At 34.6% G+C, this 27,508-nt stretch overlaps 1 non-coding gene across 1 annotated transcript; it reads right to left on the bottom strand.

The window, feature by feature from the left end:
- Positions 1-11,291: 11,291 nt before the first annotated feature.
- LOC122231666 lies at positions 11,292-11,395 on the bottom strand. The gene has a single exon (XR_006208910.1). It is a non-coding gene; the product is annotated as a U6 spliceosomal RNA (small nuclear RNA).
- Between the last annotated feature and the right edge of the window lie 16,113 nt (positions 11,396-27,508).

Raw genomic sequence — 27,508 nt, 5'->3', positions numbered from 1 at the left:
TTTTTTTTTTTAAGTTTTATTTTCTCTTCTTTTTTTATATTCTTTTTCTTTTGTTTTTTTAATTTACATCCAAATTAGCTAGCATATAGTGCAACAATGATTTCAGGAGTAGATTCCTTAGTGCCCCCTACCCATTTAGCCCATCCCCTCTCCCAAAACCCCTCCCGTAACCCTCAATTTATTCTCCATATTTATGAGTCGTTTCTGTTTTGTCCCTCTCCCTGTTTTCATATTACATCTGTTTCCCTTCCCTTATGTTCATCTGTTTTGTCTCTTAAAGTCCTCATAGGAGTGAAGGCATATGATTTTTGTCTTTCTCTGACTAATTTCACTTAGCTTAATACCCTCCAGTTTCATCCATGTATATGAATGTATATATATATATATATATATATATATATATATATATATATACCACATCTTTATCTATTCATTCATCGATGGACATTTGGGCTCTTTCCGTACTTTGGCTATTGTTGATAGTGCTGCTATAAACATGGAGGTGCATGTATCCCTTTGAAACAGCACACCTGTATTCCATGGTTAAATGCCTGGAAGTGCAATTGCTGGGTCGTAGGGTAGTTCTATTTTTAGTTTTTTGAGGAAGCTCCACACTGTTTTCCAGAGTGGCTGCACCAGTTCGCATTCCCACCAACAATGCAAAAGAGATCTCTTTCTCTGCATCCTCACCAACATTGGCTGTTGCCTGAGTTGTTAGTGTTAGCCATTTTGACAGGTGTAAGGTGGTATCTCACTGTGGTTTTGATTTGTATTTCCCTGATGATGAGTGATGTTGAGCATTTTTCATGTGTCGGTTGGCCATCTGGATGTCTTCTTTGGAGAAGTGTCTATTCATGTCTTTTGCCCATTTCCTCATTGAATTATTTGTTATTTGGGTACTGAGTTTGATAAGTTCTTTATAGATTTTGGATACTAACCCTATATCTCATATGTCATTTGCAAATATCTTCTGCCATTCTGTTTGTTGCCTTTTAGTTTTGCTGATTGTCTCCTTTGCCATGCAGAAGCTTTTTATTTTGATGAGGTCCCAGTAGTTCATTTTTGCTTTTGTTTCCCTTGCCTCTGGAGACGTGTTGAGTAAGAAGTTGCTGCCACCAAGATCAAAGAGGTTTTGTCTGCTTTCTCCTCGAGGATTTTGATGGGTTCCTGTCTTACATTGAGTTCTTTAATCCATTTTGAGTTTATTTTTGTGTATGGTACAAAAAAGTGGTCCAGGTTCATTCTTCTGCATGTCGCTGTCCAGTTTTCCCAGCACCACTTGCTGAAGAGACTGTCTTTATTCCATTGAATATTCTTTCCTGCTTTGTCAAAGATTAGCTGGCCATACATTTGTGGGTCCATTTGTGGGTTCTCTCTTCTGTTCCATTGATCTGAGTATTTGTTCTTATGCCAGTATCATACTGTCTTGATGATTACTGCTTTGTAGTATAGCTTGAAGTCTGGGATTGTGATGCCTCCTACTTTGGTTTTCTTTTTCAAGATCGTTTTGGCTATTCAGGGTCTTTTCTGGTTCCATACATATTTTAGGATTATTTGTTCTAGCTCTGTGAAGAATGCTGGTAGGGATTATTTTGATAGAGGTTGAATTGAATATGTAGATTGCTTTGGGTAGTATTACATTTTAACAATATTTGTTCTTCCTATCCAGGAGCATGGAATCTTTTTCCATTTTTCTGTGTCTTCTTTAATTTCTTTCATAAGATTTCTATAGTTTTCAGTGTATAAATTGTTCACATCTTTAGTTAGATTTATTCCTAGGTATTTTACAGTTTTTTGTGCAACTGTAAATGGGATCAATTTCTTGATTTCTCTTTCTATTGCTTCATTCTTGGTGTATAGAAATGCAACCGATTTCTGTGTGTTGATTTTATATCCTGCAACTTTCTTGATTTCCTGAATCAATTCTAGCAGTTTTTTGGTGGAATCTTTTGGGTTTTCCATATAGAGTATCATGTCATTTGTGAAGAGTGAAAGATTGACCTCCTCTTGGCCTATTTGGATGCCATTTATTTCTTTGAGTTGTCTGATTGCAGAGGCTAAGACTTCCAAAACTGTGTTGAATAACATTGGTGAGAGTGGACATCCCTGTCTTTTTCCTGACCTTAGGGGGAAAGCTTTCCATTTTTCCCCATTGAGGATGATATTAGCATTGTGTCGTTCATATATGGCTTTTATGATCTCGAGGTATGCTCCTTCTATCCCTACTTTCTTGAGGGTTTTTATCAATAAAGGATGCTGTATTTTGTCAAATGCTTTCTCTGCATCTATTGAGAGAAACATATTGTTCTAGGAGCCAGAAAAATAACAGCAAATAAAACCCAAAACCAGCAGAAGATAGGAAATAATAAAGATTAGAGCAGAAATTGATGTTATTGAAAACCAAAAAACCCCACAAAAAAACCAGTAGAACAGATCAATGAAACCAGAAGCTGGTCCTTTGAAAGAATTAACAAAATTGATAAACCACTAGCCAGTTTGATCAAAAAGAAAAAGGAAAGGACCCAAATAAATAAACTCAGGAATGAAAGAGGAGAGATCACAACCAACACAACAGAAATAAAAACAATAAGAGAATATTATGGGCAATTATATGCCAATAAAATGGGTAATCTTGAAGAAATGGACAAACTCCTAGAAACATATACACTACCAAAACTGAAAAAGGAAGAAACAGAAAAATTTAAACAGACCCATAACCAGTAAGGAAATCGAGTTAGTAATCAAAAATCTGCCAAAACACAAGAGTCCAGGCCAGATGGCTTTCCAGGGGGATTCTACTAAACATTTTTTTTTAATATGAAATTTATTGTCAAATTGGTTTCCATACAATACCCAATGCTCATCCCAACATGTGCCCTCCTTAATACCCATCACCCACCCTCCCCTCCCTCCCACCCCCCATCAACCCTCAGTTTGTTCTCAGTTTTTAAGAGTCTTTTATGCTTTGGCTCCCTCCCACTCTAACGTTTTTTTTTTCCTTCCCCTCCCCCATGGGTTTCTGTAAAGTTTCTCAGGATCCACATAAGAGTGAAAACATATGGTATCTGTCTTTCTCTGTATGACTTATTTCACTTAGCTAACACTCTCCAGTTCCATCCACATTGCTACAAAAGGCCATATTTCATTCTTTCTCGGTGCCATGTAGTATTCCATTGTGTATATAAACCACAATTTCTTTATCCATTTGTCAGCGGATGGACATTTAGGGTCTTTACACAATTTGGCTATTGTTGAAAGTACTGCTATAAACATTGGGGTACAAGTGCCGCTATGCATCAACACTCCTGTATCCCTTGGGTAAATTTCTAACAGTGCTATTGCTGGGTCATAGAGTAGATCTACTTGTAATTTTTTGAGGAACCTCCAGGTAGTTTTCCAGAGCGGCTGCACCAGTTTGCATTCCCACCAACAGTGCAAGAGGTTTCCCGTTTCTCCACATCCTCTCCAGCATCTATAGTCTCCTGATTTGTTCATTTTGGCCACTCTGACTGGCATGAGGTGATATCTGAGTGTGGTTTTGATTTGTATTTCCCTGATGAGGAGCGACATTGAGCATCTTTTCATGTGCCTGTTGGCCATCCGGATGTCTTCTTTAGAGAAGTGTCTATTCATGTTTTCTGCCCATTTCTTCACTGGATTATTTGTTTTTCAGGTGTGGAGTTTGGTGAGCTCTTTATAGATTTTGTATTCTGGCCCTTTGTCTGGTATGTCATTTGCAAATATCTTTTCCCATTCCATTGGTTGCCTTTTAGTTTTGTTGATTATTCCCTTTGCAGTGCAGAAGCTTCTTATCTTCATGAGGTGCCAATATTTCATTTTTGCTTTTAATTTCCTTGCCTTTGGAGATTTCTCAAATAGGAAATTGCTGCAGCTAAGGTCAGAGAGGTTTTTTCCTGCTTTCTCATCTAGGGTTTTGATGATTTCCTGTCTCACATTCAGGTCCTTTCTCCATTTGGAGTTTGTTTTTGTGAATGGTGTAAAAAAAGTGGTCTAGTTTCATCCTTCTGCATGTTGCTGTCCAGTTCTCCCAGCACCATTTGTTAAAAAGACTGTTTTTTTTTCCATTGGATATTCTTTCCTGCTTTGTCAAAGATGAGTTGGCCATACTTTTGTGGGTCTAGTTCTGGGGTTTCTGTTCTATTCCAATGGTCTCTGTGTCTGTTTTTGTGCCAGTACCATGCTGTCTTGATGATTACAGCTTTGTAGTAGAGGCTAACATCTGGGATTGTCATGCCTCCTTCTTCGGTCTTCTTCTTCATTATTACTTTTCCTATTTGGGGCCTTTTGTGGTTCCATACAAATTTTAGGATTGCTTGCTCTAGCTTCGAGAAGAATGCTGGTGCAAGTTTGATTGGGATTGCATTGATTCTGTAGATAGCTTTGGGTAGTATTGACATTTTGACAATATTTATTCTTCCAATCCATGAGCAGGGAATGTTTTTCCATTTCTTTATATCTTCTTCAATTTCCTTCATAAGCTTTCTATAGTTTTCAGCATACAGATCTTTTACATCTTTGGTTTGGTTTAATTCCTAGGTATTTTATGATTCTTGCTGCAATTGTGAATGGGATCAGTTTCTTTGTCTTTCTGTGGCTTCAGTATTAGTGTATAAGAATGCAACTGATTTCTGTACATTGATTTTGTATCCTGCAACTTTGCTGAATTCATGTATCAGTTCTAGCAGACTTTTGGTGGAGTCTATCAGATTTTCCATGTATACTATCATGTCATCTGCAAAAAGCGAAAGCTTGACTTCATCTTTGCCAATTTTGATGCCTTTGATTTCCTTTTGTTGTCTGATTGCTTATGCTAGCACTTCCAGCACTATGTTAAACAACAGCGGTGAGAGTGGACATCCCTGTCGTCTTCCCAATCTCAGGGAAAAGTTCTCAGTTTTTCCCCATTGAGGATGATATTAGCTGTGGGCTTTTCATAAATGGCTTTTATGATGTTTAAGTATGTTCCTTCTGTCCCGACTTTCTCAAGGGTTTTTACTAAGAAAGGATGCTGAATTTTATCAAATGCTTTTTCTGCATCGATTGACAGGATCATATGGTTCTTATCTTTTCTTTTATTAATGTGATGTATCACGTTGATTGATTTGCAAATGTTGAACCAGCCCTGCATCCCAGGAATGAATCCCACTTGATCATGGTGAATAATTCTTTTTATATGCTGTTGAATTCGATTTGCTAGTATCTTCTTGAGAATTTTTGCATCCATATTCATCAGGGATATTGGCCTGTAGTTCTCTTTTTTTTGTTGGGTCTCTGTCTGGTTTAGGAATCAAAGTAATGCTGGCTTCATAGAATGAGTCTGGAAGTTTTCCTTCCCTTTCTATTTTTTGGAACAGCTTGAGAAGTATAAGTATTATCTCTGCTTTAAATGTCTGGTAGAATTCCCCTGGGAAGGCATCTGGTCCTGGACTCTTACTTGTTAGGAGATTTTTGATAACTGATTAAATTTCTTTGCTGATTATGGGTCTATTCAAGTTTTTTATTTCTTCCTGTTTGAGTTTTGGAAGTGGGTGTGTGCTTAGGAATTTGTCCATTTCTTCCAGGTTGTCCAGTTTGTTGGCATATAATTTTTCATAGTATTCCCTGATAATTGTTTGTATTTCTGAGGGATTGGTTGTAATAATTCCATTTTCAGTCATGATTTTATCTATTTGGGTCATCTCCCTCTTCTTTGTGAGAAGCCTGGCTAGAGGTTTATCAATTTTGTTTATTTTTTCAAAAAACCAACTCTTGGTTTCATTGATCTGCTCTACAGTTTTTTTAGATTCTATATTGTTTATTTCTGCTCTGATCTTTATTATTTCTCTTCTTCTGCTGGGTTTGGGGTGTCTTTGCTGTTCTGCTTTTATTTCCTTTAGGAGTGTTGTCAGATTTTGTATTTGGGATTTTTCTTGTTCCTTGAGATAGGCCTGGATTGCAATGTATTTTCAAGACTGCTTTCGCTGCGTCCCAAAGGGTTTGGATTGTTGTATTTTCATTTTCATTTGTTTCCATATATTTTTTTAAACTTCTTCTCTAATTGTCTGGTTGACTCATTCATTCTTTAGTAGGGTGTTCTTTAACCTCCATGCTTTTGGAGGTTTTTTCAGACTTTTTCCTGTGTCTACCAAACATTTAAGGAAGAGTTAACACCTATTCTCTTGAAACTGTTCCAGAAAAAACTTCCATATCTTTTTATTAGAGAAATTAGTCCATTTACATTCAACATAATTATTGGAATGTATGTATTGATTATCATATCGTTACCTCTTTTATGGTTGTTCTTTTTTTGTTCCTTTATTCTCTTGCTGTCTTTTTTCATGGTTTGCTTGCCTTCTTTAGTGCTATATGTGAATTCATTTTTCTTTTTCTTTTTCTTTTTTTGCATATCTACTACTGGTATTTTATTTGTGGTTACCATTAAGTTATTACATAACACCTTATGCATATAGCAGTCTATATTAAGTTGACAGTTGCTTAAGTGTGAACCCATTTTTGCTTCTATCCCCCACACGTATTATATATACTATGCCATGCCTAGTATACTTTTATGTTGTGAATCCATTAACCCATTAACTTATTTTTTATAGATATACTTATTTTTACTGTCACTTATTTTTACTGCTTTAATTTTTCCTACTTTTCTTTCTCCTACTTATGGTCTTTCCTGTTCACTCCAAAGGTTTCTTTAACATTTCTTATAGGGCTGGTTTAGATAGCCCTTTAACTTCTAGTTGTCTCGGAAACTCTTTATGTCCCCTCTTATTCTGAATGATAGCCTTCCTGGATATAGTATTTTTGGCTGTGAGTTATTTTGTTTGTTTGTTTTCTGTTTTTAGCACTTTGAAAATATCATGACACTCCCTTCTGGACTAGGAAGTTCCTTCTGAAAAATCAGCTGATAGCTTGATGTGGTTTCCTTTGTATGTCACTGTTTTCTCTTTCTTGTTCCTTTTCTAATTATCTCTTTATCACTATTTTTTTGCCAGTTTTATTATTATGTGTCTTGGTGTGGGCTTCTTTGTGTTGATTTTGCTGGGGGATCTCTGTGTCTCCTGGATCTGGATGTCTTTTTCATCCCCAGATTTGTGAAATTTTTCTTCTATTATTTCCTCAAATATATTTTCTGCCCCCTTTTCTTTGTCTTCTCTTGGGATGACTATACTGTGAATGTTACTATGCTTGATTGTGTAGCTGAGTTCCATAAATCTATTTTTATTTTTTATTATTTTAACTCTCTCCTGTTTAGCTTGATTGCTCTCCATTACTGTCTTCCAGGTCACTATCTGTTCTACTCTTTTTAGTCTAATATTTATTTTATCTAATATTTTAAATTTTATTTATTGAGTTCTTCATTTTTAATTTGTTCCTTATTGGTTTTCTATCTCTTTGTTGAGGGTCTCACTGAGGTACTTGACTCTTTTCTCTATTCCAGTGAGTATCTTTATAACCATTAACTTAAATTTTCTATCAGGCCTACTACTTATGTCTGTTTAGTTTACCTCATTTGTTGTGACTTTATCCTGTTCTTTCATTTGGGACATAGTCCTTTGTGTCCTAATTTTGTGTAAATTTCTGTGTCTGTTTCTATGTGTTAGGAAAGTCAGCTTCATCATCCACTTGTGAAAGTAGTGCCCTTATGAAGAAGACATCTGCAATGCCTTGCAGTGTCATGTCCCCTGTTAACCAGAACCTGGTGCTTCAGGGGTGTTTACTGTATGTGTTGTGTACACAGTGTTGTGGCCAACCAACCTTTGCCTCAGTCCTGTAATTGGCAATGTCTCTCTTTGCTTGTTGTGGGCAAGGTTTGGTCCCTATGTTGTTAGGTGGCCAATCTGGGGCTGCCTTGGACTTTGGTTGAGTCAGAACAGGTTTCCAGAGATACAGAAATACAGACTTGCAGGAAAATGCATGGGTGGTTTGCCAATGGCAAGAGTCCTTGCCAATGGGAAGGGACCTGCAGCTGCTGGGCACCTAAGGAGGCAATGTTAAAGGTGGCAGATCCAGAGAAGTACGCAGTGGTGAGATATGTGGTGTTAGCAAGGTTTGCACTGATGTAATGAGAGAGGGGTCCTGCAGTCACAGGGAGTTTGAGTTTGATGCGATGGATCTGCAGTATGTGCAGGAGTAAGATCCCCAATGTTTGTAAGGGTCTGCTGTGGGAGGGGGCCTGGACCCCAGGCGTGGCTGTAGAGGCCATGTCCATAGGAGAATATGTGAGCAGAATGTGCTGTTAGAAAGTCAGGTAGCCATTGCTGGCCCTGGGCTGGCTCCCACGGCTATCCCTGTGTTCATGCTGGGGAACAGGGGGAAATTGTACCTACCAATGCCTTTGTTCCTGGGGAAGTCTCCCATGGATCCCTTCCCCTCCAGCAGATGCTGTGAGATTAGTAAATAAATATGTTCCACGTGTACCTCAATTTTCAAATTGGTGCTTCTATGCAGTATCTCTGGGATGTTATTGTGTTGTCCCTTTGATGGTGGGGACTAGGTTTCCTCTGACCCTCCTGGCTCTCACAGAGCCAACTCAGCTGATTTTTAAAGTTATAGGTTTTAAGTCCTGCTGACTCTCAGAACTAATAAAATTCAGCCCCTCTGGTTCTCAAAGCAAAATGTTATGGGGATTCATTTTCCCTAAGTGGGCTTCCTAGTGTTAGAGTCTTTTTCTTTCTGCTCTTCACACTTGCAGTGTTCCTTTCTCCAACAGACAGTCCAGTAGACCCTTTTAGCTCTGGAAGCTGTCTTTGCCCTTCCTACCCTCTTTGATGTGGCCCCTTCTCTATATTTAGCTGTGGAGAGTTTATTTTGCAAGTCTTTGTATCATTTTCTGGGTTATCTACAGTCATGTGGGTGTTATCAAATTGTATCCATGGGATAAGGTGAGCTTAGGATCTTCTGACTTTGCCATCTTCCTTTAAAGTCAAAATATCTTTCTTGACAATGAGAAAAATTAGAGTTTAAAAGCGAATTCCTAATGGCACTGAGGTGGCTCAGTCGGTTGAGCATCCAACTCTTGATTTCAATTCAGGTCATGATTTCAGGGTCCTGGGATCGAGCCCTGTATCAGGTTCTACACTGGGTGTGGAGTCTGCTTGAGATTCACTTTATTACTCTCTCTCTGCCTCTCCCCAGGTCTCTCTCTCCCTCTGTCTTCTGCACAAACATTTTAAAAAGCTTAAAACTAAAAATAAAAGTGAATTTCTGGAAGATTATATGAAGACAATGGACAATTGATATTTAGTGTTGCATTTATTTTCAGCATTTTTCTTCTATTCAAATATATTTTCTATGTTAAGACACATTATTAAAATGCTTTTTTTTTATTTTGCGGAATCTAAAAGATATATTAAGCAAATCTCAAGTGGCAAACAATAAAGCAGATTCCTTTTATTTTTTAAGGAATATTGAACCCAACATATACTCCTACTTAGCAGTCAAGACTAAATATTCCTTTAGACTTCAGCCAATATTGAAGAAACTAAGTGTGACTGATTATTCATACTCTTTCAGAGAGGGTTATGTAATTGATTAGTCTGGAATAATTTTTCCAATACCTGACATTTTCAGCAATGCTCCTTCTTCAGTGACTGCTTTTCTCTACTCTATAAGGATAAATCATTGAATTATATTGGTATCAAACTTGTAGTGTAGATATTATTACAAGTTACCGTCTCATTACCTATAGTTACTTGCAAATGATAAAGTTGTGAGCTTATACCTGTGAAAAGAAAGGTGAAAAATAATGAAGTGATTTAGTAAGTTTGGAGTTAACTAGAATTAGAATAGGAAAAAGGCTTTCTTCCTAGAATATTTGTTGTTAATTAATTATATGGAAAAAATGGTAATATTTGCATACTAATGTTAACACTTGAGATGTAGTATTTCTTAAAAATGTACCTGTCTTCTATTTACTTGCTTATTAAACATTCTTCAGCATTAAAGTACATTCAATTAGATGAATGTTCTAGAGCTGAAGATAAACTTATCTGTTTGTTTACTTATTTATGTGCCTCACCTTCTATTACTTCAGAATTTCCTGTTTGTCTCTCATTCTCTCTTGCTCTCTCTCTTTCTCTCTCTTTAAACATTTCTACTCCCTTATTTCTATTTTGTTTATGTAATCAACATTATTCTGGAATTTGCCAAAAATAATTTAGCAATTTTCACTCTTCTATACACTTTTCATGGTAGAAAACTATATCACTGTTCTGTGCATAGTCACTCTAAATTCTCTTGATGCATTTAGAGAAAGACATTCAGATTTGGATCTAAAAATATATTACCAAGGTTCCTGCATGTAGATGGCTGAAAGCAGAAGACAGGCTGTCAGTTTTCTATTACACATTGGTAAACATACCATAGACAGGTCAACACATCATGCTTTATATCTAGTACCACAAGTCCAATATTTCAGCAGCAAAAGGCATGATTTGATTAACATCTTCAGTTCACATTACATCAACCTAAAAGTAAAAAAAAAAAAGCTCTTGTAAGCTAAAGTTTTCAAAAGAAGTATCAAATCAGTCAACAATATTTCCTTCTCAGTGAAGTTTTCTTTGTAATAGACTTTGTTATAAAACAAACAATTTAATTGAATTTTTATTAACCAGTAGTTTTCCAGTATGTATCAGGCATTGTTAGGTGTTCTGCATACATTATTACCTTAACTATCACACACATGAAAGTTATTATAGTCTCCCTTATACAGATAAGGAAACAGCATCTAAATTAAGTCTGTATAATTAGTATGTCAGGGTTTGAAAATAATTACATCTCTTTTCCAAAGGAGAGCTCCTTTATATTAATTAGAAAAACAAGAAGCATACAGACTACCAGGTACCAGGATAAACAATAATAATTTAAAAATCATGGCCTCTCATTTTACTGATTATAATTTTCCAGGTTTCCCTCTACCAGAAGTTAGCAGATATTTTTTCAGCTCTTTAAGAATTGTAAGTACTTAATTGGACAGTGTTATATATCTCCACCTCCCCAGTGATTTATCCAATTTACCATTTTCTGTTATCTCTATTTTTTAAATATGAAATTTATTGTCAAATTGGTTTCCATACAACACCCAGTGCTCATCCTAACAGGTACCCTCCTCAATGCCCATCATCCACTTTCCCCTCCCTCCCACCCCCCATCAACCCTCAGTTTATTCTCAGTATTTAAGAGTCTCTTATGGTTTGCTTCCTTCACTCTCTGTAATTTCCCCCCCCCTTCTTCTCCCCCCACCCCCGGTCTTCTGTTGAGTTTCTCAGGATCCACAGAAAAATATGGAATGCTTCATGAATTTGCATGTCATCCTTGCACAGGAGCCATGCTAATCTCTGCATCGTTCCAATTTTAGTATATGTGCTTCCAAAGCAAGCACTGTTCTCTCTAAATGCTATGAATCCTAACTTAAAATAGAGTCATGTTTTATATGCTACAGATAAAAATGCTGTGACTACTGTGGATGATATGATTTTATATGTGGTGCTATCATAATTCAGCTAAATAATCAAAATAAATATGTGTCTACTCATACCCTTTTAGTGTATAAATTAAAGCTTAGAATTGCTTGGTGTGGTGTTCAGAATATATTATGGAATGCATAGTCCTCTAAGATATCCATTCATTGACTTCATCAAGGAGTTTAAAAATGGGTTATTTCAGGGACTTAGATATTGTCTCTGTGGGTGGATTAAGAAGTTTCATGTATATTGGTAAAGCAAAAATGGTAAGTAGTTGCTTTTATCTAGATAAATATATATTTCTCTGATTTCCAGAAAGAAAAATAAATATTGTTAAGAGAAAAAAGGAATTTGGGAACTGAATAACTTGAATAGTTTTATTCATTGATTATATTCTGTATTTAATTACTGATCTCTGTCACTTTTCTTTTTAGAATTAATCAAGGAGACTATGTAATCCCTACCTTTGGATGAAGTGGCTTAATCATCATTGAGGTTTCTGTTAAAATGTTTTGTTCATATTCAACAAGACATGGAATATTCTTCTATGCATTTTACTTTGGCAGTCTGTAGATCCATAAACATCAGCATAGATCTCTAAACATCAACAGGACTTGTCCAAGGTAAAATTTTAAAGTCTTAATACATTTATTATTACATTTTCTATTCATTTTCAATTAAGTTAGTCATTTTCCCTCATAGTTTTATGCATTCTTTTATTTTTAACATTATTTGAAGTAAAAAAGTAAGCATCCGAGATACCTGTTACTGCTTCATAGGAGGGAAAAGGAATTGGATGGAAGCAGGGACTCACCTATCTTTTATGAAATTATCCCTTCTCTTTTGACTCAGGTGATAACTTGAGTAATGAAAGTTTGTTTTCTAAGGACTACTGGGCAAAGAAAAAGAGATCATAGAATTGTTGACATTCTACATTAAAGATTTCAAACTTGGATCCTTCCCCTGTTCTCATTCCATTTCCCTACTGCTAACTTTTCTCTCCTCATCGCCTTTCATCCAAGGTTAAGTTTAGTGATCTAGCATCTGCTATTATTCTGATGTAAACCTTATCATGCCAGGCTGTACAGGAGAGAATTTTGTTCAATAGCTCTTTGTTAAAATACAGGTAGTCTAAAGAGTAAACTAGTACAAGAAATAAGGCAGTCAAGATTTAGGATGGAGAATGGATGTTGTATGAAAGATTTTCTGTGTGTGTGAATGTGTGTGTAAGAATAGCAAGGAGAGAAAGAAGGGAAGGATAAAGAGAGAGATAATTTTAAAAATTTTATAATGATTAATAGTAGGACATAAATAAGGTTTATTAAGCCCTGGCTATGTGCTCAGGGCCATTGAAAGTGGTCATTTATTTATTTATCTATGGTATCAACTATATTACATAATCATTATAACTATTTCCATTTTACACAAAAATGAAGACATATTCAGTAGGTAAATTTATCTGAATGTATATAATTACTAAAACAAAATATATTGAAATTCAGGTCTGACTCTTCAGAGCTTACCAAATTCACCAGGATGGGTTTAAAGCACTTTTTGAATTATCCAAAATGACTTTTGGTTACCTTTTTTTAAATTTTATTTTGGAGAAAAAGAGAGAAAACACCAGCGGGGGCAAGGGGCAGAGAGAGATAAGGAATATTTGGTTTAATGTTTATTTATTTATTTTGAAAGAGAGACAGCTCAAGCAGGAGACGGGCAGAGACAGAAGGAGAGAGAATCCAATCAGGCTTCACATGGTCAGTGCAGAGCCAAAAACGGGGCTCAAACTCTCGAACCATAAGATCATGGCTTGAGCTGACACCAAGAGTTGAACACTTAACCAACTGAGCCACCCAGGTTACCCAGGAGATAGAAAGAGAATCTTAGTCTCCACGCTCAGTGTGGAGTCCAATATGGCAATCAATCCCATGATCTTGAGATCATAACCTGATACAATATCAAGAGTCAGACATTCAACTGACTGAGCCACACAGGTGTCCATTGGTTTCCCTTTTGAGAGAACTACATAGTAATTGTCTTTTAATTTTTCTCTCTCACTTCATGGAATTGGACATGATTAGTAAAGAAATCTTATTATATCTGCATCTTAAAACATAAGAATGCTTGTTAGTAATAAACACTAAATACAACTTTGCAATCACTGAATGGATAAAAAGACACTCTCCAGGGGTGAATACTCTTGATTTAAGATAATGTGTCCATATTCTGAAATTTAAGCATAAATAATTTTATTTTTAGAAATGCATCTTACCAACCAGAACATGAAACTAAAAATCAGTAATAAGGGACACCTGGGTAGCTCAGTCAGTTAAGCATCTGACTTCAGCTCAAGTCATAATTTCATAGTTTGTGAGTTCAGGCCCTGAATACAGCTCTGTGCTGACAACTCAGAGCCTGGATCCTGCTTCAGATTCTGTGTCTCCCTCTCTCTCTGCCCCTCCCCTGGCCCAACATTAAAAAAAAAATTAAAAACAATAATAAGAAAAAAAACTCAAACCCAAAACCAGAAGAAGACAGGATATAATAAAGATCAGAGCAGAAATCAATGCTATCAAAACAAACAAACAAACAAAAAACAAAACAAAACGACAACAACAAAAAACAGTAGAACAGATCAATAAAACCAGAAGCTGGTTCCTTGAAAGAATTAACAAAACTGAAAAGCCAATAGCCAGTTTAATCACAAGGAAAAAGAAAAGAACCCAAATAAATAAAATCAAGAATGAAATCACAAACAACAAAGCATAAATAAAAATAATAATAAGAGAATATTATGAGCAATAATATGTCAATAAAATGGGCAATATGGAAGAAATGGACAATTTTCTAGAAACATATAAACTACCACAATTGAAACAGGAAAAAATAGAAAATTTGAACAGACCCATCACAAGTGAAGAAATTGAATTAGTAATCAAAAATCTCCTAAAAAACAAGAGTTTAGGGCCAGATGGCTTTCCAGAGGAATTTTACCAAACACTTAAGGAAGAGTTAACACCTATTCTCTTGAAGCTGTTCCAAAAAATAGAAATGGAAGGAAAACTTCCAAACTCTATGAAGCCAGCATTACCTTGATTCCAAAACAAGACAAAATCCCCACTAAAAAAGAGAACTATAGACCAATTTCCCTGATGAACATGGATGCAAAAATCCTCCACAAGGTAATAGTCAACTGGATCTAATAATACATTAAAAAAATTATTCACCACGACCAAGTGGGATTTAGACCTGAGATGCAGGGCTAGTTCAATATCGACAAAACAACTGATGTGATACATCACATCAATAAAAGAAAGGACAACAACCACAATATCTTCTCAATAGATGCAGAGAAAGCATGTGGCAAAATACAGCATCCTTTTTTGATAAAAAAAAAACTCTCAAGAAAAGTCATAAAAGCCATATATGAAAGGCCCAATGTTAATATCATCCTCAATGAGGAAAACTAAGAGCTTCCCTCCTAAGGTCAGGAACAAAACAAGGATGACCACTTTCACCACTGTTATTCAACATAGTATTGGAAGTCTTAGCCTCAGCAATCAGACAACACAAAGAAATAAAAGGCATCCAAATCAGCCAGGAGGAGGTGAAACTTTCACTCCTCACAGATGACATGATTCTCTATATGCAAAACTCAAAAGGTTCCACCAAAAAACTTTTAGAACTGATCCATCAATTCAACAAAGTTGCAGGATATAAAATCAATGCACAGAAATCAGTTGCATTCCTATACACCAAGAATGTAGTGACAGAAAAAGAAATCAAGAAATCAATCCCATTTACAATTGCACAAAAAACCATAAATTACCTGTGAATAAATCTAGCCAAAGAGGTGAAAAAGCTATACCCTGAAAACTATAGAAAGCTATGAAAGAAATTGAAGAAGATACAAAAAGAAATCTTCCATGCTCCTGGATTGGAAGAACAAACATTGTTAAAATGTCAATACTACCCAAAGCAATCTACATATTCAATGCAATCCCTATCAAAACAATACCAGCATCCTTCACAGAGCTAGAAAAAACAATCCTAAAATTCGTATGGAACCAGAAAAACCCTGAGTAGCCAAAGCACCCTTGAAAACGAAAACAAGGCAGGACACATCACAATCCCAGACTTTAAGCTGTAATACAAAGCTGTAATCATTAAGACAATATGGTACTGGCATAAGAACAGACACTCATATCAATGGAACAGAATAAAGAACCCAGCTATGGACCCACAAACGTATGGCCAACTTATCTTTGACAAAGCAGGAAAGAATATCCAATGGAATAAAGACAGTCTCTTCAACAAGTGGTGCTGGGAAAACTGGATAGGAACATGCAGAAAATGAACCTGAAAATGGACCATTTTCTTACACCACACACAAAAACAAAATGAAAAGGGATGAAAGACCTCAATGTAAAACAGGAAACCATCAAAATCCTCCAGGAGAAAGCAGGCAAAAACCTCTTTGATCTTGGCCGCAGCAACTTCTTACTCAACACGTCTCCAGAGGCAAGGGAAACAAAAGCAAAAATGAACTACTGGGACCTTATCAAAATAAAAAGCTTCTGTACAGCGAAGGAGACAATCAGCAAAACTAAAAGTCAACCGACAGAATGGGAGAAGATATTTGCAAATGACATATGAGATATAGGGTTACTATCCAAAATCTATAAATAACTTATCAAACTCAGCACCCAAAAACCAAATAATCCAGTGAAGAAATTGGCAAAAGACATGAATAGACACTTCTCCAAAGAGGACATCCAGATGGCCAACCTACACATGAAAAAATGTTTAACATCATTCATTATCCGGGAAATACAAATCAACACCACAATGAGATACCACCTCAAACCTGTTAGAATGGCTAACATTAACAACTCAGGCAACAACCAATGTTGGTGAGGGTGTGGAGAAAGAGGATCTCTTTTGCACTGCTGACAGTAATGCAAACTGGTGCAGCCACTCTGGAAAACAGTATGGAGATTCCTCAAAAAAATTAAAAATAGAACTACCATATCCCCCAGCAATTGCACTACTAGGTATTTATCCAAGGGACACAAGGATGCTGTTTCAAAGGGGCATTTGCACCCCAATGTTTATAGCAGCACTATCAGCAATAGCTAAAGTATGGAAAGAGCTCAAATGTCCATCGATGGATGAATAGATAAAGAAGATGTGGTAAATATATACAATGGAGTATAACTCAGCAACCAAAAAGAATGAAATCTTGCCATTTGCAACTACTTGGATGGAACTAGAGGGTCTTATGCTAAGCAAAATTAGTCAGTCAAAGAAAGACAAATATCAAATAACTTCACTCATATGAGGACTTTAAGACACAAAACAGATAAACATAAGGGAAGGGAAGCAAAAAGTGTATAAAAACAGGGAGAGGGACAAAAACATAAGAGACTTAAATGTGAAGAATAAGCTGACGGTTACTGGAGGGGTTGTGGAGGGGGTGGAGGATAAATGGGTAAGGGGCATTAGGAATCTACTCCTAAAATCATTGTCACACTATATGCTAACTAACTTAGATGTAAATTTAAAAAATAAATTAAACAAAACAAAACAAAAAAAAAAAGAAAACAATTACTGAGAACCTGCACAGAAATTAAACTGAGATTTTAGCACAGATCTGTATTATAACCCAATATGTGGTTGGCCATAAACAAGCTAATTTTGTTACAGCTTTTACTCTGAACATAAATTAAACTTACAGCTCATGATTAATCATTAATAAATAAATAAACAAACTCAAAAACAAAACACATGGAGGCTAAACAACATGTTACTACACAATCCATCGGCCAAGAAAGAAAAAAAAAAGATAATAGAAAAATACATGGAAACAAATGAAAATGAAAATAACAGTCTAAAGTCTTTGGGATGCAGTGAAAGCAGTTCTTAGAGGAAAATATGTAGCAATATAAGCTTACCTCAATAAACAAGAAAGCTCAAATAAACAATCTAATCTTACACCTAAAGGACCTAGAAAAAGAAAAGTAAATAAAGGGCAAGGTGAATAGAATTTAGGGAATAATAAAGATCACAGAAGAAGTAAATGGCATAGAGAAAGAAAGAAAAGAAAAAGGAAAAGGAAAAGAAAGAAAGAAAGAAAGAAAGAAAGAAAGAAAGCAAGCAAAGAAAGAAAGGCAGAAAGAAAGAAATGAAAAAAGGAAAACAATCAATGAAAAATTCAGGAACTTGTTCTTTGAAAATATAAACACAATTTATAAACTCTTAGCTAGACTCATTAAAAACAGAGAGAGAGAGAGAGAAAGGACTCAAATAAATAAAGTCAGAAATAAAAGAGAAATGGTAAAATAATGGGCAATACAGAAATTTAAAGGATAAGAAAATATTGTGAAAAATAATATGTCAGAAAATTGGACAACCTAGAAGAAACAGATAAATTCTTATAAAATACAGTCTTCCAAAACTGAATCAGGAAGAAATAAAAAGATGAATATACAAATTACTAGTAACAAAATTGAATCAGAATCAAATAACTACCAAAACATAAAATTCCAAGACCAGACAGATTCACAGGTGAATTTTAACAATTAAAATATCTATTTAATATCTACTCTTCTCGAACTATTTCAAAAAATAAAGGAGGAAAGAAAGCTTCCAAATATGTTCAACAAGGCCAGCATTACCCTGATACCAAAACCAGACACCAGAAAAAAAGAGAATAGCTCAATATCCCTAGATGCAAAAATCGTCAATAAAATATTAGCAAACTGAATTCAACAATACAAGAAAATGATTATTCACCGCGATGAATTGGATTTCTTTCAGAATAAGAGGATGGTTCAATATTTGCAAATCAATTGATATGATGCAGTGAATCAACAAAATGAAAAATAGAGAATTATATTTTTAAGGTAAATATATATATATTGACATGCACCCCCATTTTTATAGCAGCACTTTCAACAATAGCCAAATGGAAAGAGCCCAAATGTCCATCGATGGATGAATGGATAAAGAAGATGTGGTATATATATACAATGGAGTATTACTCGGCAATCAAAAAGAATGAAATCTTGCCATTTGCAACTATGTGGATGGAAATGGAGGGTGTCATGCTAAGTGAAATTAGCCGGAGAAAGACAAATATCATATGACTTAACTCATATGAGGACTTTAAGACACAGAACAGATGAACATAAGGGAAGGGAAGCAAAAATAATATAAAAACAGGGAGACGGACAAAACAGAAGAGACTCTTCAATGTGGAGAACATACAGAGGGTTAATGGATGCGTGGTGGAGGGGGTGGGCTAAATGGGTAAGGGGCATTAAAGAATCTACTCCTGAAATCATTGTTGTGCTATATGCTAACTAATTTGGATGTAAATTAAAAAATATATAAATAAAAAAAATTAAAAAAAAAAAATATATATATATATTGATATACATATTTCTTTCTGCTTAAGGTAATCTATGTATAACTTCTTATGCATTCTCTCTACACATATTTCATGTACTTAAATAGTAGAAATAATAGAAATTATCTAGTACATGTGTTCACATTTTACTTACAAGACCAAACTAAAATATGAGGAATAAATTCAGTTTTTATAGTAAACTCTTATCATCACACTGTCTCTAGTGCAAGTATCCTTTCCATCTGATTATAGATAACAATTACATAAGTCTAATATGCTAATGGTAGCCATAAAGACAGTTGCTGAAGTAGTTGTATTCTCTAAAGAAATTCTTAACTTTTAGACTTGCTAAGAGAGTGATAAAAGTAGTACTCATTTTTATCAATCAGTAGTTTCTATATGCAACCTGTTAGAAAACTTTATGATAGTTACCATAAAAGTTGAATTAGTAACAGACAGTACAACATTGATTTCCACAATTTAATATCTCTCCTTAATTAAATGCCACCAAATAAATGAACATTTTGAAATACACAAAATTCAGATTAAGTTGGCAAATTTTCAGAAACTGCTCTATGAATTCAGTGTTAGACCCAGCTTTCTGTGTAACTTTCTTTACAAAAATAAGACACCAGGGAATTATAAAATATAAAGACATTTTTTCAAATGCCCTTTAAATAGGCAGATATATTTAAATATATGCACCACAATATTGATAATTGATGATTGATGTTATATGAACAGAAACTCTCTAGAGAACAAAATAGGAATAGTAAACTTTGAATGTTTTTTAATTGACTCTAAAAATATTCTACTCATGTCAATTATGAACAGGATAAAACTGACTAATTCCCATATGCTTATTTACAAAGTTAATACTATAATACCAATTAGGTATCATCAAATTCATTTGCACAAATATTCATGCAATTCTTAGGGAATAAAAATGTTTTTTAGACTAATGCCTCATTATGTCACCTAAGGCATAAGGGGCAATTATTCTGCAATGTACATTTTTTTAAAAATTACCTATCAGTTAGCATATTCCTCCTGGCTAAAACTGTCTTTGGTGCCACAAAATAGCAGTAGATTAATTATAGCTTTAAGAATTGATCACCACAATAGTTGTGGGTGTTGTCACTCACCATGTGCTCTCTCCTCTGATCCATCACACTCAGACTATAACCAATGCTAAGAAAACAAGTGTCAAATTTTTAAAATGTTTTTATTTTCAGAATATACTACTTGTTTTATTTTGTGAAACTCTTCACTGATTACTTTTTAAGATTAAATTTTCAGTTTTACCTTAACTTTCAAGGACAGCTATGCCCTCATACACAGATAACCATTTTTTAAAATAAATTTATTTATTTATTTATTTATTTATTTATTTATTTAGAGAGAAGGCAGAGAGAGAGGAGAGAGAGAGAGAGAGAGAGAGAGAATCACAAACAGGCTCCACACTGTCAGTGCATAGCCCAATGTGGGGCACAAACTCAGGAACCACGAGATCATGACTTGAGCCAAAATCAAGAGTCAGATGCTTAACCGAGTCACTCACACGCCCCTGGATAACCATCTCTTACAACCTTTCCCTCAATTCTAACATAGCGTACTTTTACATTAATTCTCATTCCTCTTTTCCATACCCACAAACATGCAGTCTACCATAACTGAGAACTCTCCAGAAGCTCCAAACATCTCTTAAGAGATTAAAAGCTTCCCAGGCTGTCTTTCATTAATGTTTTTGTGAAACTAAAACATGGAGAAAATTCAAAAAAAATTATTAATGAATATATTGCACAAGTTAAGAATACAAACTCTGGAATCAGACCTAGATTCCAATATATTGTGTCTATCTTATAAATTTAGGCAAGTTACTTATTAATTATCCTTTAGTCTCCCTTATAAAATGAAGCCATAATATTTACTTAATATAATTGCTATGAGGAATTAATTGAGTGATATGTATAAAGCACTTAGCATGGTTTTTGGCACATAATCAGTGCTTAATAAATCTTAATTTAGAGAAGACAACTTAATGTGCAGTGTAAAGATGCTTATGATTCTAATAAAAATATTTGAAGAACTTTATCAACATACTTGTTTAACATTTGAGAGGCTCACAGAAAGTAACAAGATTGTGATATCTTAAAAGTAAACTACTTAAGGGGCACCTGGGTGGCTCAGTCAGTTCAATGTCTGACTTTGGCCTAGGTCATGATCTCATGGTTCACAAGTTTGAGTGCCATGTTGGGCCCTGTGCTGTTCAGACACTGGAGCCTGCTTCAAATTCTATGCCTCCCTCTCTCTATACCCCTCCCCTGCTCATGCTCTGTCTCTCTCTCTGCCTCTCAAAAATAAATAAAAACATTTAGAATAATTTTAAATAAATAGATAAACTATTTTAAACATTTTTACATTGAATAAAACTTCTTAATGGAATTTTTATCTTGTTTGTTATCATTGATAATTATGAGAAAATTTTTATGTTTTTCAAAGTAGAACATTTGAGTAGTTTCAGTAATATGCAAACAAGTTGAGGAAACTAAATGCATATAATGTAGAATGTTAACTTTGAAATAAAAATTCAAACGCACATATGTATATAGAGTGGTTAAGGGCTAAGTGGATGAGCTAGCAATGGGTAACTAATCAGGAAAAGATTTTTAAATATAGCGATGCAGGGTAAAGATGTAGATACATACATAGATAAAAGTTATGACTATAATGTACCAGTAATAAATGTAATTTAGAAAGTTTGAACAAATAAAAGATGTCACAAGTTCATCAAAAATAATTTATCATATAAAATTCAAGAAAAAAGGACAATAAATACCTTGGATTTCTCCACCCAGACCATCATTAAACTTAGTGCATTACTCATTGTCTGACATCTTACTATTCATATGCTGGGTAAAAAGATACATATTGCCTATGAAAATAAAAAGTGCACTAGGGATGATGTTTTATTAAAAACTACTATGTATAATTGATTATTTCTGTATTGTAAAGAAAACAAACACAACTGAATTAAAATTGAATTTCTATACTTCAGATAAGTAATTTTCACCATGAAAGACAATTTCTGAAGAGATGACAGCATGATTAAGAAAAAAAGTTTATGAAAAACACACCTAAGAATGCAATTCATTTATTTTAACTTTTTTTTTTTTTTAGAAGTGTCAACATTTATTGTTACTGATTATAATAGATTTGGATTTCTTTCATCTTTACTATTGCTGGGTATTGTTTTAATAGTTGAATTATTTCTCTATCTAAGGTTATACTTTACTTTCTGTTTTATATAACATAATTAATAACATGGACCCTGAAGTCAGACCTCCCAGATCGAATTACAATTTAGTCACTTATAACTTTGTTAATGTAATCAACTCATTTAACTTTTCTTCAGTGTTTCTATGCATTGAATGGGAATAACAGTACTATATCTGCCTCACAAAGTAAGTCCTATGAAATAGTTAACTATTGTTTTAATTATTACATAGGTTATTCTGTAACCATATAAGTAGTGAAATTGCTTGGCATTCATCGACTTAAAAACTGTCTATGCTAATCACTAGTTCTTGTACGGTGATTTTGCTATCCTTAAATTATTTTGATTCACATCTTAAAATTTTCAACAGTATCTCATGCATCGTATATCTAAATTTTTTCATGTTTGAAAATTTTTGCCTGTTGCAGTTATGCTTAAATAACCGGATAGAATATCCTTTGGATATCTTGGTATATTTTCAACTTGGAACTCTATAAATATTATTTTCTGATATTGAATACTGCTATGAAAATTTTAGGAACAGCTCATTTTTACCTTTTGTATTTAATTTCTTTAGTTTGTTTTGATCGCATAAACAAAAGTATTCTCTTGCCTTAATATTCAACAACTTAATTCAGGTTTGTCTTAGATTTGAACATTATAAAAATGAGAAAATTTCTGAAACTGTTGTCACTGTATCTGCACATTTTGTTTTCATTGGATAAAACATCTGAACAGACCATTTTGGGGAAAAACAATACAAATGTTAAATAAACACAAAATTTTACTCAATCTTACCAATAATCAGGGATGCAAATTAAAATGAAGTGAGCTTAACTAAATATTGAAATTGTTATAATGCTTGCTGCAGTTTTCAGAGATTGATTTATTTTTTTTCTTCCTTACCTGAAGTCTAAGCAAGAAATCAAATAATAGATTTCAAGTATTCAGCTACACCACTGCTAAAGGCTTAAATGAAAGCCATGGCTTGAGCATGCAGGCAAATGGGCTTAGCAACACACTAAATTTGATAATCGTGCCCATCTAGTCAGAGGCAGCACTGATCAAAGACAGGCCACATGCAAAGGGTCAGAGCCTGTTCTACCACATTTTTTATATAATATTGAAAGATCATAATTTACCTTCTCTGCAAACACACGGATCTGACAAGAGGAGAAATCACTGGGCATGGTCACTGGCTTCTCCAGCATTCAGGTTCTCCAGTGAAAATGATAGTTAATGTAACTGAAATACCTTCACATGGAAAAATAAGAGGCCTGAGAAAAGTGTGACTTCACTAAAACTGTCAAATACCAGTGAAGGTATGGTGAACAAGGGGCTCTCAAAAACCATATATGAGAGATCTCTGTATATAACCAATTTGGAAATATTTAGTGAAGTTAAATATTTTCATACCTGAAAATCAGAAGCTCTGTGTCTTTCTATCTCTTTATTGTGGGAAGAGAGGTCATCAAGACGACATGACTGCCGGTTGGATCATGGGGACTCTTGGTGGAAAAAATTGTTACTTGTTTTGGGAATCATCTTAATCTGGGCTTTTCCTCGCATGTGCTTGTATTGTTGCTGTGGCATCTGCCTCCAGTGCAGTCAGCTAGCCACCAAATGAATAACCTCCATGCTAATAACACCCCTTGATGACTTCTCAGGGCATTTTACAGATAGGGGACATGTAAGATTGTAACAGCAGTCAAGAGAGGTAGAGTGTCAGGGAGGTCATTGAGAGTATGTGATTGCCAATTGACCCAGAAGCTGGACAGAAATGTACCTAAGCAGAGATACCTTAAATGCTGCCCTGTCCTAGGAATGCACGTTCTATCCACGGTTCCCATAGCCAGAGTCACTTCAAGTAGGCAACCTTGAGAGAGTAATATACTGTTGAAACCAACTGAACTCTATGTGATTGAACCTCTGTAAGTCCTCTATGTAAAATTTTGAGATTCTGGTGGGTGGGTGCAGAGATCTACTCATCTTGTGTCCTCCAAAGACAAATCTTGTATGTACATTAATCTACTTATTAAACCTGTCATCTACATTTTACAAAGTACAACATCCATTCGTAATAAAAACCCTCAACAAAGTAAGGATACAGGGAAAATATGTTAACGTCATATATACGAAAATCTTATAGCTAATATCCTTAGTGGAGAAAAATTGAGAGCTTTTTCTGGAACAAGATAGGGCTGTCCACTCTCACCATTGTTATTTAACATAGTACTAGAAGTCCTAGCTACAGGAATCAGAAAACGAAAAGAAATAAAAGGTCTCCAAATTAGCAATGAAGGAGTAAAACTTCCGCTACTTGTATATGACATGATACTCTATATAGAAAACCCAAAAGACTCCACCAAAAATTTTCTAGAACTGATACATGAATTTGGTAAAATCAAAAGATAAAAAATCAGTGTATAGAAATCTGTTGCATTTCTATACACTAATAATAATGTAGAAGAAAGATAAATTAAGGAATCAATCCCATTTACAATTGCACCAAAATCCATAAGATACCTAGGAATAAACCTAACCAAAGAGGTGAAAGACTTGTATTGTGGACACTAAAACACTGATGAAAGAGACTGAAGAAGACACAAAGAAATGGAAAGACATTCCAATCTCATGGATTGGAAGAACCAGTATTGTTAAAATGTCTATACTATAATACAATGCCTATCAAAATGCCAACAGCATTTTTTTAGAGCTAGAACGAACAACCATAATTTTTTTATGAAACCACAAAAGACCCCAGAGAACAAAAGCAACCTTGAAAAAGAAGAGCAAACCTGGAGGAATCACAATTCCAAACTTCAAGTTATATTACAAAGCTGTACTAATCAAAATAGCATAGCACTGGCACACACACACACACACACACACACACACACACACACACGACACATAGACCAATAGAACATAATAGAAAACTCAGAAATGAACCCAAGATTATATTGTCAATTAATTTTTGACAAAGGAGGAAAGATTATCCAATGAGAAAAAGACCAACAAATGGTGTTGGCAAAACTGGACAGCTACATACAAAAGAATGAAACTGAACCACTTTCTTACACCATATAAAAAATAAACTCAAAATTGATTAAATACTCAAATATGAGCCTACAACCATAAAAATCCTACAAGAGAGCAGTATTTTCTATGACATCAATTGTAGCAACATTTTTCTTGACATGTTTCCTAAAGCAAGGGAAACAAAAGCAAAAATAAACTGTTGGAATACATCAAGATAAAAAGCTTCTACACAGAAAATGAAGCTATCAACAAAACTAAAAGACAACCTACTAAATGGAGGAAGATATTTGTTAATAACATATTTGATAAAGGGTTAGTATCCAAAATATATAAAGAATTTCTACAATTCAACATCAAAAAACACAACAAAACCTGAAAATCCAATTACAAAGTGGGCAGAAGACATGACTCAAAAGACATATAGATGGCCAACAGACATATGCAAATAGGCTCAACATCACTTAGCATCAGGAAAATGTAAATCAAAACTATAATGAGGTATCACCTCATACCTGTCAGAATTGCTAAAATCAAAAACACAAGAAACAACATGTGCTGGTGAGGATGTGAAGAAAAACTAACCCTCATGCACCATGGATGGGAATGCATACTGGTGCAGCCTCTTTGAAAAACACTATGGAGTTTCCTCAAAAAGTTAAAAATCGAACTACTATATGACTCAGTAGTTCCATTACTGGGTGTTTACCCAAGGAATTAAAAAAAAGTAATTTGAAAATATTTGTGCATCCCTATGTTTATTATAACACTTTTTAAATAGCTAAATTATGGTAGCATCTGAAGTGTCTATTGATAGATGAATGGGGAAAAAAAGGTGATATATATATATATATATATATATATATACACATATATATACATATGTTTATATTTATACCTCATTTTTCCCCATTTATCTATCAATGGACACTTCATCTGCTACCATAATATATGGATATATGTGTATATATATATATATATATATATAATTAGTTTTATAGTTGTTTTTGTTTTCTTCCCTTGCTTACTTATCTCACAATAAGTTGGCTTTCTTTAATAATATACTTGGAATACTTTCTCTTTATTTTTTGCATGTCTATTACTGTATTTGATTCATGGTTACCATTAGATTTATATATAACATCTTATGTACATAGCAGTTCTAGGGACACCTGGGTAGCTCAGTTGTTTAGGCAGCCGACTTGGGCTCAGGTCATGATCTCGCGGTCCATGGGTTTGAACCCTGTGTCGGGCTCTATGCTGACTGCTCAGAGCCTGAAGCCTGCTTCAGATTCTGTGTCTCCCTCTCTCTCTGCCCCTCCCCTTCTTGCTCTCTCTCTCTCTCTCTCTCTCTCTCAAAAATAAATAAACGTTAAAAAAATTATGTATATAGCAGTTCTACATGAAGCTGATGATCACTTCCATTCTTTCCTCATCCCACAATTCCTCTTTCCACACCCCACAATTTAGTTATATAGTTCATACTTCACATCGTTCAGTTTTTGGAATTCTTTGACTGATTTTTATAATATACATAATTTTACTCCTTTTGTGCTTCATAATTTTCTCACTCATTATGGTCATTCCTTTCCGCTCAAAGAGTCTCCTTTAATATGTATTGTAGGGTTGGTATATTAATCATAAATCTTTTAACTTTTGTTTGTCTGGGAAACTGTTTATCTTCACTTCTATTATGAAATACAGACTTTTTGAATTGAGTATTCTAAACTACAGATTTTTTTCTTTCATAACTTTGAATATATCATGCCACAAACTTCTGATGTGCAAAGTTTCTGCTGAGAAATCAATTGGCAGCCTGCTGGGGTTTCCCTGTGTGAAACTGTTTTCTTTTTCCCATTTTAAAATTCTCTCTTTATCACTACTTTTCACCATTTTTATTACTATGTGTCTTGGTGTGGGCTTCTTTGGGTTGATTTTCTTGAGGGCACTCTCTACCTCCTGGACCTATTATTTCTCAAATAAATTTTCTGCTCCCTTTTCTCTCTCTTCTTCTTCTGGGATCTCTATAATGCTAATGCTTTTGCACTTTATATTATTGCTGAGTTCCCTAAGTACTCTCATTTTGCATATATATTTTTTTCCTTCATCTGCTCAGCTTGCTTACTTTCCATTATTCTCTCCTCCAGGTCACTCATGTATTCTTTGCTGACTCTAGTCTGCTATTTTTTCCATATTTTTAAAACCTAATTAATTATGTTCTTCATCTCCATTTTTTCTCTTTGTTAAGGGTCTCATTGATGTCTTCCACTCGTTTCTCAAGTTCTGTGAGTACTTTAATGATTA

Source organism: Panthera tigris, chromosome D1 (assembly GCF_018350195.1).
Source record: "Panthera tigris isolate Pti1 chromosome D1, P.tigris_Pti1_mat1.1, whole genome shotgun sequence".
Classification (NCBI taxonomy): domain Eukaryota; kingdom Metazoa; phylum Chordata; class Mammalia; order Carnivora; family Felidae; genus Panthera; species Panthera tigris.
Note: the sequence above shows the minus strand (reverse complement) of the source record. Positions and strands in the feature narration are given on the sequence as shown.